At 37.7% G+C, this 13,367-nt stretch overlaps 1 long non-coding RNA gene across 1 annotated transcript; it reads right to left on the bottom strand.

The window, feature by feature from the left end:
• Window positions 1-9,385: 9,385 nt before the first annotated feature.
• Window positions 9,386-12,306, bottom strand: LOC133121693 (uncharacterized). Its single transcript, XR_009708038.1, has 3 exons — window positions 12,268-12,306; window positions 11,945-12,111; window positions 9,386-9,648 (listed from the first exon to the last, which is right to left on the bottom strand). It is a non-coding gene; the product is annotated as an uncharacterized LOC133121693 (long non-coding RNA).
• Between the last annotated feature and the right edge of the window lie 1,061 nt (window positions 12,307-13,367).

The following is a 13,367-nucleotide window of genomic DNA, read 5'->3' as shown; positions in this document are numbered from 1 at the left end:
ATCATAATTTTGTATGCTTTGGGGATGGGGGGGGGGGGGCTATTTGAAAAAGCTACCCATGAACTCTGCACCCTGTTTGTGTGATCACATTACGTCTGTAACTTTTGTCATAGTAGCAAGAAATACACAAAGGCTTAGAAACCATTGAACCACAAGTAATTGGACAGTGGTACAATTTCTATTCTTTAGCCTCTGTATGCCAGAACATTGGATTTGAAATGAAACAATGAATATGAGGTCAAAGTGCGGACTGTCACCTTTAATTGAATGGTATTGAAATCCATATTGTAGGCAATCAAAAGCCTTTGGAACTAATCAGAGACATACACCAAACAATAATTTTACCGAAACAAACTGTTTGGAACATCATTAAGAAGAAAGAGAGCATGTTGATAAATAGCAGAAACCCACCCAAAGCTACTTTCAATTTCCTCAAGAGAGATTATTCCTTGTCACTGTCAACCTTAACCTGCTATCGAGGGCCTGGACCCAGGATATCTGTCCCAAACTCTGCTGCCAGAATGCTAACCCATACTTGATCCCGGAATCACATCATACCCACATTAAAAACCCTACACTGGCTCCCCATCAAGGCACAAATAAACTTCTAAATTCTGTTGCATCAAGCTCTACACAACCTGGCCCCTCCCTACATAACTGACCTGCTAACTGTGTACACTCCCCCCTGCACCATCCACTCCTCATACACTGGCATCAACTCACCATCCCAAAGACCTGACTCAAACAGAACTTTCTCTGCGGCTGCACCCCGTATCGAACGCCCTCCCAATGTACATCACCAACAGAGACTATTGCCATTTTCAAATCCAATCTCACCTTTACAATACCAGTGATCCTTAGCTCCACCTTCGCATTGTTTGTAAGTTTGTCTACATTTCGTTCTGCAATCCCCTCTGAATCCCCCCTTTCTTTGTATCTGCTTCCTTGGGTGTACTTTTCTTGCTGTTTTTTGTTTTACCTTGTTAAGCGACCTTGGGCTTAGGAAAGGCGCTACATAAATAAAATGTGCTATTATTACAATTAAAAAAGGATAAATAGTGTAAGAGAAATACCTTATATTATGATTTCAGATACAGTGGCTTCAGAAAGTATTCAGATCCCTTTTGTACACTGTATTGTGTTGTAGATTTAGATTTCAGTTTTAGATTCTTAATACATTTGTAAAAACTTATATTTTTGCAACATTTTCACCATGTCATTATGGGATGTTGAGTGTAGATTGACAAGAAAAAATGACAACAAAAAACATAAAGTGTGCGAAAAGTGAATGGGTCTGAATACTTTCTGAAGCCACTTTATTGCATATAAAATGTTCTCTAAAGCATACATGTATTCATACATACAACATTTTTGTATCATTGAATTCAACCTGTCAATATGTAAAGTCACAAGAACTTGTTTTGGATCCATCACATAATCTCAACTGTGCTGAGTTTTTATTAAATCTGACGCCGTTTGTTGTCATGGTTCCTATGATTCCTATTGGGTTTGAGGTGCGTGTATAATTCTGTACAAATGTAAATGTTTATTCATTTTTTATTCAGGTTAAGGTTCAGTGGCTTATTGTAGGCCAGAACCAGAAATAATATTAACATGATACAAGCCAGAGTGAAATGATCCCTAAATTCTTGTGTCATATTTTTTTAACAAATGATGGACAATACATGATTCATAAAAATGTTTTAATAATGGTCAATATATTTTGTTTCAGTACTTGATCGCTTGAAAAACAGGAGTGACAGCAAAGAGTACTGGTCTGAAACTTTCACAGGTTAGTGAATATCAGGTTGCTATTACAGCCCTTGGAGACATACCACAATAATGCTACATTATTTACTGTAACAGTGAAAATAAAGCTACAATAACTGGTGAGATAATCTTATGATGAAAATGATATGTGCCCTCATTGCGCTTCGATGCACAGGTGAAATGGTTTGCAATATGTGTGAATAATCTGTGTGAAGATTTATTTTCTCAAATGCAAAAAAACAAAAAACATTCCAGTTAAATACTTTCCCTCTTGAATGAATATAAAGGACACATAGCCCACCTCAGATCTCAATAGCTGCATTTGTGTGGGCATTGAGAAGAGTCAATTGCGTGTCAAACACCATGCATGATTAGACCACAGTAGGCCTTCGCTGAAATGCAGGTTCCCTCCAACACTGGTCAGTGGGCCTCAGTCAGGTTCCGCATTTATCTTCTCTCAGTTCAATGTTAATGTCCTGTTGAGTCCGCTCGGTCAGCTCCTCTGTTACCCTTCCACCCCCTTTTCTCACCCACATCTTCTCTTGTCTGTTGTCCAGCTGGCTGTGACCTCCGACCCCACTGCCCTCACTCCTGACCTGTGGACTCTTTCCCACGCCACGCCCTTTTGTGTCAACCTTGCCATGGCAACGCAGTGGTCACTGCTGCCAAGGTAACAGATGGACAGAGCTCTTGAAATAACTTCATTGAACGGAACTATGGACAATCTGCAGGGATTTCCCATGATCCATTCTGGGGCAAGGCTTGTAATAAACTTGATCAAGCCATTGGCATTGATCAATTTTTAATGTATTTAACATTGATTTTACTGTTTTTTCAAAATAAAATATTACGTGATCTTGACCAAAAAAAAGAAGAAAGCCATCGCCATTGATAATTATTTACAAGAATGTAACATAAAGAAAAAATATGTTTGAATGGGATTTTGACCTTATGGGGGACAGAAGGGCTCTGGGAAGTTGTTGAAGGAAGCCACTGGCATTGATCTTTTCTTACAAGTACATAACAAATGTACAGCACTGTGCAAAAGTTTTAGGCAAATGTCAAACAAATTCTGTAAAGCAAAGATTATTTCAAAAAGAATGAAATGAATAGTTTTAAATATAGAAAATGTTACTATAAAGAACAGTGAACATTTAAAAACTAAATCAAATCAATATTTGTTTTGACCACTCTTCATCTTGAAAAAAAGGCATCAATTCTCTTTGTTACACTGTCCTGGAGTTTTATAAGAAAGTAGGTTGTACCAAACATATTTTCACAGTTCTACAGTTCTTCTGAAGACTTTGTCTGTCTGTCTCGCTTGCTTCTGGCTGTCCAGGCAGTCCCAGACAGCCTCAATCAAGTTTTTATTTGAAAAGCGATATATTACTTAATATGTAACTTTATTTAATGAAATGCAAAAATATCGCTGTAACATAAAAAATTTTGGAACATGAATGTTTGGAAATGTCAAATTTGTTATTTTGTACTGGCACGCTAATGCAGAAAACAAAAAAAAACGAAGCATATTTAAAAAAAATCTATGATGTTTTCTAAACAGTACTGCATATATGTAAAAAAAGAAATACTTATAATTGCATGTATCTATTATAATTAGATATAAAAATGTTTATTTTATAAGTATACTAATGTTTTATATCCTTTGGCTGCAGTCTCAGCTTCATGACCTTGGTTGAGATTGGTTGAGACATCAGGTCCCTGAGATTCAAAGAGTGAAAGGGTTCTCAAACAATCCTTTTTAATTCCTTTTTAATTCTGAGCATCCTGAAAAATATTTTTCTTGTTGCATTTCACTGCAAAAATGATGCTCTCTCATCATTTTGTAAATTGAGAAAAAGCATGATTTGTGGTAAAAGTATGCAGTGAAATAACTTGGGAGATGTCTTGTAAACATCCAACACAGATTCCAAATGAAGTGTTTCAAGCTCGACTGATCCGTTTAACCAAGCTGCCCAGACTGACGCCACAACAGTCTGGCTATCAATGCAAAGTCACACAAGCAAAGCCATTTATTCAATTTCTAATTTTGTGTCCCTCCACCCGGCATCTGTACTGCTATCTTTCTTTTTCTCACTTTCTCGCTCTCTCACTCGCTCTCTCTGCACCCCTTCTCTGTTCCCTCCCTCTGTCCCCTCTGCTACTCTCAGTTTATTGTAGCTAAAGAGATTTTCTCCATTGAAGCCCAGTCTCTTAGGTAACCCCAGTCCTGCATGAAATGAGGTGATAGAGGGATAGAGAGAAATTGAAAGACAGAGTGAGAAACTGACAGAGATGGTTGAGGACGGGGACAGAGGAGAATGTGCGAACATGGAGAAAGACAAGGACAAGGCAAGATTCAGAAGATCTGGGATAAATAATAAAGAAGATAAACATTAAAGGTAAAATAAAACAAATTCAGGGCAGTCACAGGCATACGGACAATGATTTTTAAAAAACATTTTGGTTGAAATCTTTGAATGTTGAGCTTTTGAAAACAAAACTTAAAAAAAATTTATTCATAAAGATTGGTTTACTGGAATTACGTGAAGTTTTATTAATCTACACTAGTGCAAGTTTATCGCGGCAAAAACATTTAATTTCATTTAACATACCGTTTTTCATCAAATGCTTCAGAGAAATTGAGATATTGTGATGTGCTTTTCTACAAAAGTTACAGTTGCAGTAACAAAGTCTGAGGTGAAGAGAGTGTCATTTGCAGTTGGATTTTCTATGCCTGGACCTGGATACACCATTTTTCAGATTGCTTTTCAGTAGCGTACACCACATTGGTCTGAATACTCTTGTTGTACCATAGCATGCCAGAATCAGCAGGGATTAGCCATCAGTGAAGCCAAATGGATTTTCTTTTCAACTGGTTTCTTATATTTCTGCTATCTTACCCTGAACGCATTAATGCATGGTTCAGATTTTTGTAAAGTTCAATAACATCTGAATACTACAGAGTATCTGCCAGTAACTAATTCATCTTTTAGTTTTAACTGCCTATTACTTTTTTCTCCAGTTATTTTCAACATGTGGTAAATTGAAATGTAAAATGGATATGAGTAAAAGTTAAATTAATGCTATTTAATGCTATTGTTAACTTATGTGCCTTTTAAATGATGTTAATGTGAAATTGTGAAATAAGAGCAACAATGGACCATTTAAAATGTAAGCAACTATAGCAATATAGATTTTTTTCTGTTAAGCAATGCCATTTTTTAAATTCAATGTGTTAATGTATGATACAATGTGTCTATACAATTTTATTTCAGTTCATAATATATCTGAATTATTTACTTTGTGTGGTTTCATCTGAATGCTGTCATTGGGTCAGCATGGCCTAGAGTTATATGGTATCAGAGTACAGTATGGAGTTATAAAGTGGATGGATCCAAGGACCATGGTCATCTTTCCTACCATCCTGTGGATGGGAGTCTGGAGCTGATTGTCCAAACGCAATTCTTGTCTGCCAGTATCAATCCAGGAGTTGTGGATGGACATCACACCTCAGACTCTCACTTACTTCAAAACTGAATGAAAAAAAAAACAGAAAAATGAGAGAGAATGTGTGTGTGTGTGTGTGTGTGTGTGTTTGTTATGTGGAGGGGGAGGGTTGTTTGGCAAGGTGCAGTGACCAGAACAAGAAAATGAATAGGAGAGAGAGGAATTAGAGGATAAGAGATTTAAAGAGTTGGATTAATGGAGAGATTTGGGTGGGAATGAGGGGAGGACAAGAGTTGGAAATTGAGGAGAAAGTTAAATTGACAGGGATATTGGAAGGTGGGTGATAGTGGGAGGGAGAGGTAGATGTAAAGAGTGAAATGATGCAAAAGGAAGGATGGAAAAGTAGAGAGAAAAGGGAGAATGTTACTGAGACATATGCAGAAAGAAATCAAGGGTGAATGGTATTAAAATGCTAATAGCTTGACTCACAACAGGCTAATCACGGCTGGACACACCCAGGCTAATCCATCACACACAAACTAATGTAACAAAAGCAGTCACACACACTAATATACACTAATATAACACTAACAATATATACATACTGCCAGAAACACAATAAAATGAGAGGACAATGCCTACAGTAGTGTGGACACTTGTGAACATGGTCACACTGAGACAAAAGTAGGGATTCAACCATTTGTCTTTACCATTGACAACCCATTTCAGCCATAGTTCAGGAACCAGGAAACTTACCAGGTATGTGAAGAAAAAGTGCAATGCTACTTTAACTGAAGTCTAGAAGAAAATGCTGATTACACATCAAATGATTCTACAGGCAAATATACATGTGCCTGTCATATTAGGCAGCTTTGAAATTTTATTTGGTTCACATTTCTAAGCACTGTGTATTGATGCTTTTCAATAAATACTTCATTACATTTCTCATTTTCTGATGTCGGAATGTTTTGTGAATTATTGTGTTATGTGACACTATGTGAAGCTATGTTTTACTGCTTGAAACAAAACTGCATTTTAGTAGTCTTCACTTAAAATCAAAATCATTGTGCATAGTTTTATGCCAGCTGAGCCGTAAATAATTTCTGTGGCCATAATTGACCAAATGCTTCAATAACCATTAAATGTCTTGCTAAATATGAACAATTAGCAGATTGTTATCATAATGGTTGGGTCCCCAGGACCAGGTTTTTACTCGGTCTCTGTTACAGCCTTCTGTAAAAAGCTCAATACAAATAAAATGTACGTTTGAAATCCCCTACTCCATAGTATTCCAATTGTGATATTTAGTTGCCTGTCATACCACCATACTTAGTTGCCTGTCATATGTGGATTCAATTAATAGAAGCACATAATTTATTTTCCAACAGCCACCTTATCCCCTCTCTTAGAAACATAACTAAATGGCTTTAGGCTTTTCCCCCAATTATTATTTTAAGAAATCAACATTAAAACTGGATCATATAGTTGTTTAAAACAGTGATGGACTGTTTCATGGATAATGCAGGACCTTAATATATTAATAGTACACTGCATTTTCTGTAAAATCTTAAAATGAGACATTAAGAATGTTTAAAAAGAATGTGAAATCACTGAACAGATAAAGAGGCAGAATTGTAATTTGGGGCATTTAATAACGTGGGGTGAAGGAGGATTTTACTTCTTGGACAAACAGTCAATACAAAATTAGATTAACTATAATGGAGGGGAGCCACTGTTGTTGCAAGTTATTTGCTTTCTATGCCCATTATTAGTCAAGCCTATAACTGTTATTCAGAATAAACGTAATTAGTAGCAAGGTGACGTGAGAAGTAGAATCTTACCCCAGAGGTGCCTGAGGCCACAGTGAGCCCTGATAAGTGAATAAATTAAAATTATTAAAGGAGCACTGTTATGCTATTTTCAGTTGACCATATTTGAATTAAATGCTTAAGTAATGTGTGTAGGCGTTTTTTTAATCACCGTCAGTGCAGCTGTTTCCTGAATATGGGGCAAAACTTCTCACTACAAACATGTACAGTGATGTCTCCAGCCTGTGTTTGCCAGAAGGTAACGGGTACTCAAACTCCACCCGCAGAGACTGGTTTATGGACGGCCACCCATCCTGGCGATCACATGACACCCCCAGAAAATACGGTAACGTTAGCATACAAATATCACAGAACCTGATATTCCTCTCAGGTTTATGTTAGCCAATGTTAGGCTACTAACGTTTGCTTACTTGCCAATTGGAACAAATTACATTATAATTAGCGTTATAACGTACACTACCGTTAGCTGTCAAAATGGAAAGCTCGTGTAAAGTTACATAATGTATTAGAATGATAGATAATATTGTTTATATCATTATTATAATATTAAAAGTGATAGTAATATTTGCTTGTCTGAAAAGTGACAGAAATATAATTATGATTTGGTTTTCTACACTGTTAAAACGTTTCCTGTAAAAAAACAGTAAACAACTGGCAGCAGGGTTGCCATTATGTTACTGTAAAATTAACATTTTTATACTGTCACTGAAATTTACCGTTTTGTACTATTAATGAAAAATACAGTATGAACCGTTTTTTTAAATACTTTCACAGTATTTTACAATTAACTGACTATTTAGTTTTTTACAATCATTTTAATAAACCTTTTTTGAATTTTTAACCTGAATTAATACCGACTTACAGTAAATCCTCAAATTGTGTCCGGGATTCTATTTGAAGCCGGGCCTCGGATAATAGCCGGGGGCGTGGCCGATTCGGACAAATAAAGGCCGGCCCCCAAATACAAGCCGGGGTAATATTGCCTACCAGTAGGGCTATCAGTCCATGAGCACTAGAAGACATTGTTTCGATTTAACTAAAATAAAAGAGCTCTTCTTAATATTTTATATTGTTGGTTGGTTTAATACTGTTGCCAATGAAAATTTGTTGTCCAACACCATGGGTCTCCAATACGTTGCTCTCAAGCTACCAGTCACGTGCCGCCCCCTTCTAAGTAGCTTGCCAAAGGCTGAAGCAGTATACATTTAAACACAATTGTTGCAGCGAGGCATTCCAGCTTACGAATTTAATAAAAAGTAAATCAGGCAAAATTTAAAATTAACTCAATTTAGGCTACTTGGCTACACAATGAGGTTTCCATGTATGTACAGCACAGCGCATGTTCAATGAATGAATGAAAGCGGCAGCCTTGGCTTGCAATAAACGGGTGGAAATCCCGACACTGTTTCAACTACATAAAACTTAACAGTGAACGACCAAATATAATCAGTGCCCATCAGTCCCAACATTTAGCAATAGAATCAAACAGTCCAAAAGTAAATTAAATCCCAAACCAAAGCGAAAATCTTTTGATAGCCTACCGGTATGCTGCTCCAAACGAAACGCATGTCTCACAATAAAACGCACTTTAGGAAAAAAAGATCCTTAACTTGCTGTTATCTACGCTAATTTGTTATTGTTCATGAAGGCGTGTCTGGCAAATTGTTATTTTATGGATTCTGGACTTGCATGTGATTTATTGTGTTTGAGAATATTTGCAATAAACTAAGTCTGTTAAGACTGACACTATGACTTACCAAACGGTGTTTCCTTATTAGCCTACACTAATTGATTTCTGAACGGTTACAGGAAGTGTTGAACAGTGTTGGCCCACTTTAAGTGTAGCCTTTTACTTTTTTTCTAGGAATAAAATTCTACACCAGAAGCCTAATAAGAAATAAAGGCCTGCCTCGAATATAAGCCTGCCCCAAATAAAGGCCTGTGCTGTGTGCAGCCTAAGTAAATAAAAGACCCTGGACACAATTTGGATTTACGGTAGCAGGTTATGCACATAGGAATAGTCACACTACATACTATTAAAGGTACTTTTAATAAGGAAAAGGCTATAATAGACCTTACTGGTTGTCAGTCTTCACAAAATCTCTGTCCAAAGCTGGATACAAGCACAGAATGCAAACCATAACAAAATGTTCTTTGTGAATGAAGAACAGAGCTAAATCACTGATTTTTCAAAAATGTGATTAAATGTGAGAGAAAAAAACCCATATTTTAATTTTATTTTATTTTTTATTTTAATATAAAGTTGAAAACTTCACATGCGGCGGCACGGATTGGGACAGTGGGTAGCACTGCCGCCTCACAGCAAGGAGGTCCTGGGTTCGAATCCCCGTCGGTCGGGGCCTCTCTGTGTGGAGTTTGCATGTTCTCCCCGTGTCTGCGTGGGTTTCCTCCGGGTACTCCGGTTTCCTCCCACAGTCCAAATACATGCAGGTTAGGCTGATTGGAGAGTGTAAATTGCCCATAGGTATGAGTGTGTGAGTGAATGGTGTGTGTGCCCTGCGATGGACTGGCGACCTGTCCAGGGTGTATTCCTGCCTTTCGCCCAATGTATGCTGGGATAGGCTCCAGTCCCCCTGCGACCCTGTTCAGGATAAGCGGGTTGAGATAATGGATGGATGGATGGAACTTCACATGCAGAACAATTGCATGTTAAACAAGTGGTAACAAAAACATGAGACAGAGCCTTTTCTCTCAAAATGCCTTTAGCTTTTTGCTGAAAATAGTGCAATAAAAGTACGAGGCACTTAGGCTCAGAAATATTGACAGGATCAGCTACTGTATATCACCTTTTTTGACTAACAATATATTGAAAAATATGAAACAGTGTTTAGAAAACTAAACCAGGTGACCAAAACAGAACAGTTCAGTTGAAGAAACCACATCAATTGCTGTTAAGCAGCTTTTAATCAGGGGACTGTTCCACAAAGCAGGAAAGTTAGCCAGATACAGTAAGTGTGAAAAGATTACATTATTGTGATAGTGTTTTGAATCTGTAAAGCAAAATTTGAATTAGCTATTTGAATATGATTAAATTATGATTCACAATTTAAGTTCATGCTAACAAACCAAATTTCAGAAGTTATAGCATTTTTAAAGTCATCTGGCAAACTTACTAACCTTGCTTTGTGGAGTACCCACAGTTAAAGACAGTTGAGCTACAGAATTACATAGAATTACAACAAAACTTTTATGTTCCTGTGTTCCGTGTGTTAGTTTATCATTGTTTTTTATCATCATTCTTATAATTTATTATTTTTCATATTCATGTCTGGTGTTCTGTTTATATTCGTTAGTCTTTGCACTCGTCTTCCCCTGTGATGTCTGAGTCTGAATGTTTTCTAGCCCAGTCACTCCCTTGTCTGCGTGCCCCACTATTCGGGTGTTTACGGTAGTTCCGGGGTTCAGTCTTCCTTCCAATCTTACATTCCTTACTTCCTGCTTTCTCTCCATTTCATGTTTGTACATAGCACTAATTTACTAATCCCAACTAACAGAATTTGTACAGTACTAATTATACTAACACACTAATATGTTTGTCAAACTAACAACTAACATTCACTAGTTTTGGGTATTTGTAATTTAAATCACTTAACTAACTTACTAACACATCTCCAGTTTCAATTCTGTTCTGTAACTCCACCTCCCTATTCTATCACTGATGACTTGCTTAGTTTCAGCGAAGTATTCGCACCTGTCTCTCTCTATCTCTGCATCTCCTGATTCTCTGCAATTGTCTACTCTCTAGTCCGGAGCCGTTTGTATTACATGTGTGTCATTGTGAATCCAGTCCGCGTTTTCGTTTCCCCCTTGTTATTGTCCTATTACCCTTTCATGTGTCTCACCTGATGTTTATTTGTTAGACCGCCCTCACTCCCATGCCCCGCCTAGTTTGTCTCATTCCCCTGTGTATTTATACCTGTCCTTTTCAGTTGCACGCTGCTAGTTTGTCTTGTCCTGTTCTGTTCCCGAGCCCTTGTTTCCGTCCCCCAGTTCTAGCCTCCTTGTTTTCCTTGCCCCTGCCCTTGTTCCTGAGTCCTTGCCCTTGCCCTTGGTTTTCTGGTTATCTGGTTTTCTGTTGAACTTGGTTTTCTGGTTTTGACCCCTGCCTGCTTCCCCGGACTCTAATGTTTTGTCAATATAATGCTGTCTATCAAAAACAGTTAAAATAAAAATAAAAATATAATGAACACCACCAGACATGTTACATCATGTCCAAATATGAACTGTATGTTCAGGCTCTAACAAGGCACATGGCTAAGTGCGGAAGTCCAAATATTGGGTGATGGCAGGGGAGTGGTTAGTGAATGACTTATGGCCCACTCAAAGACACCAGTTCTCTCAATCCAACCTTGGTAGCCCTCTGTGTGTGTGTGTGTGTGAGAGAGAGAGAGAGAGAGAGAGAGAGAGAGAGAGTTCCAAAATAACTTTCATTGCAACTTCTCACATACAAAATCAGCGTGTGTGCCCCTCATTTCCTCTTATCATAATGTGGATAGTCCACATTATGATAAGAGCATATGAACATAAAAATCCAAAGAAAAAATATCCCAAGCCCTGAACTAACCCCTCAGCCAGCCAAAACATCCCAGCCTGGAACATTCAAACAGTTGTATGTGTAGTTTCAGAAACAGAACACAAATAACAGAGAGAATGACAGAAAGAATACAAGGTTTGAGAATTAGAGATATCATAAGTAAAAGAATGATTGAGAGTATATCAGAGTGACAGAATGGAAGAGGGATTCAGACTTTCTTCTCTGTAAGGGAGAGAGAAGAAGGGAGAAGAAGGGTGAGATTGAGAGGGAGAAAGAATTAGAGGAATGAGACAAGCTGGTGTTTTGATAAATATATATGAGTAATGGGATTGAGTAATCTCACCATTTTAAATTAAGTCCCACTCAAAGTCCATGAGTCTCCTCAGCAGAGTGGATACATGTGGATTGACTGTTGTTGTCTTTTTGTTGGTGACTTTGCCAGTTTTCTTTGATAAGACTTTGCCCCGTCCAGCCTTGGTGCCTCTTTCAGGGTTTATTCCAACAAAGCGCCTGAAAAATGATAGTTTCTTCAGACACTGTGTAAAAATCAAGTTGTGTAACTCAACTCAGATTAACAACACAATAAAAGGCAGCAAATGTATAGATGTGTAATAGCATGTCATTGAAAAGGTAAGAAAAAAACAGGTTATACTGAAAGTATCTAACCTCTGGATGAATTTGAGTGTGCATGCTGCCTCTTCTTGGTATTGGAGATGAAAGAAAATAATGCAGCAAGCTCCCCTCTCATATGATGTGGCCCTCAAGGCTGACCATCCAGCGCTGAATACAGCTTCCTGCTGTTTCACCTGAAACTTTGAAGAATTTTCCTCTGTCAAATTTATGGATTTTTAGTCCATGATTGAAATTAATTGTGGTGAGTGGTAAAAAAGAATGTTGCCATGTGTAGTAGTGGTTGACAAACCTTTTTTATCCATGATGAATATTCTGTCCATCTGTTTCTATAGTACCCTGAATCAATACTTCTCTAACAGTTACTGCATCTCATTTCAACTGCCCCCAATAACAATAGTAGCACAGTAACATGCAGAGATGTGAAGTTTTTATTGTTACAGAATAGTTATTGTGATATAAATTTGTGCATCTTGTTTGGCTTGTGGCAGAGAGAAGAACAGTTGTGGTTTTTTGACGCTCATACAACCATGGTAGAGTCAGAGGTGCTTTTGATTTCCTGCCTTGGTCACACAGACAGCAATAGGTGTATCACCATGTGAAGAGTCGACTTGCAAAAACAGATATCTCCAATTGTGCTCATTTCTCTAAACCATGTGTTTTTTCAGATAATATTCAAAACACTAGTTGGCTGGTAGGCAATATTGACTTTTGCATCATTTTGACACGTGTCAGTTAGAAATTAGAAATAGAGAAGTTTAGGGACCTATTTTGTTTTCCTTTGGGTTGGTTAGTTCCCGAGAACCTTCCCTAGTTTTGTTTCTTGGTTCCGCCTCAGTTTTGAGGAGCGAGTGGCAGAGTTTGGCGCTTAAGGTTTAGCCCGTTCGAGACTGCCGGTAAAATCGTTTAGTTTTTCCTGACTATTATAGTTCAGGTCAGATTTTCGGTTGGTGTATCGATTCCCTTTTTCCGTTCTTTTCTCACAAAACTCGCCCACTTCTTTAGAGATTTTGTGCTAGTTTGCACTTTCACGGTTTTGTTTCAGTGGGTAATTCGCCAGGGAGTCTCTCCCGTTTTCTGTTATTTTCCTCGCCTATTTTAGTGGTTATCCAGCTTATTGTTGGTAACTTTGTGAT

Source organism: Conger conger, chromosome 1, assembly GCF_963514075.1.
Source record: "Conger conger chromosome 1, fConCon1.1, whole genome shotgun sequence".
Taxonomy (NCBI): Eukaryota; Metazoa; Chordata; class Actinopteri; order Anguilliformes; family Congridae; genus Conger; species Conger conger.
This window is presented reverse-complemented; position numbering and strand designations above follow the sequence as displayed.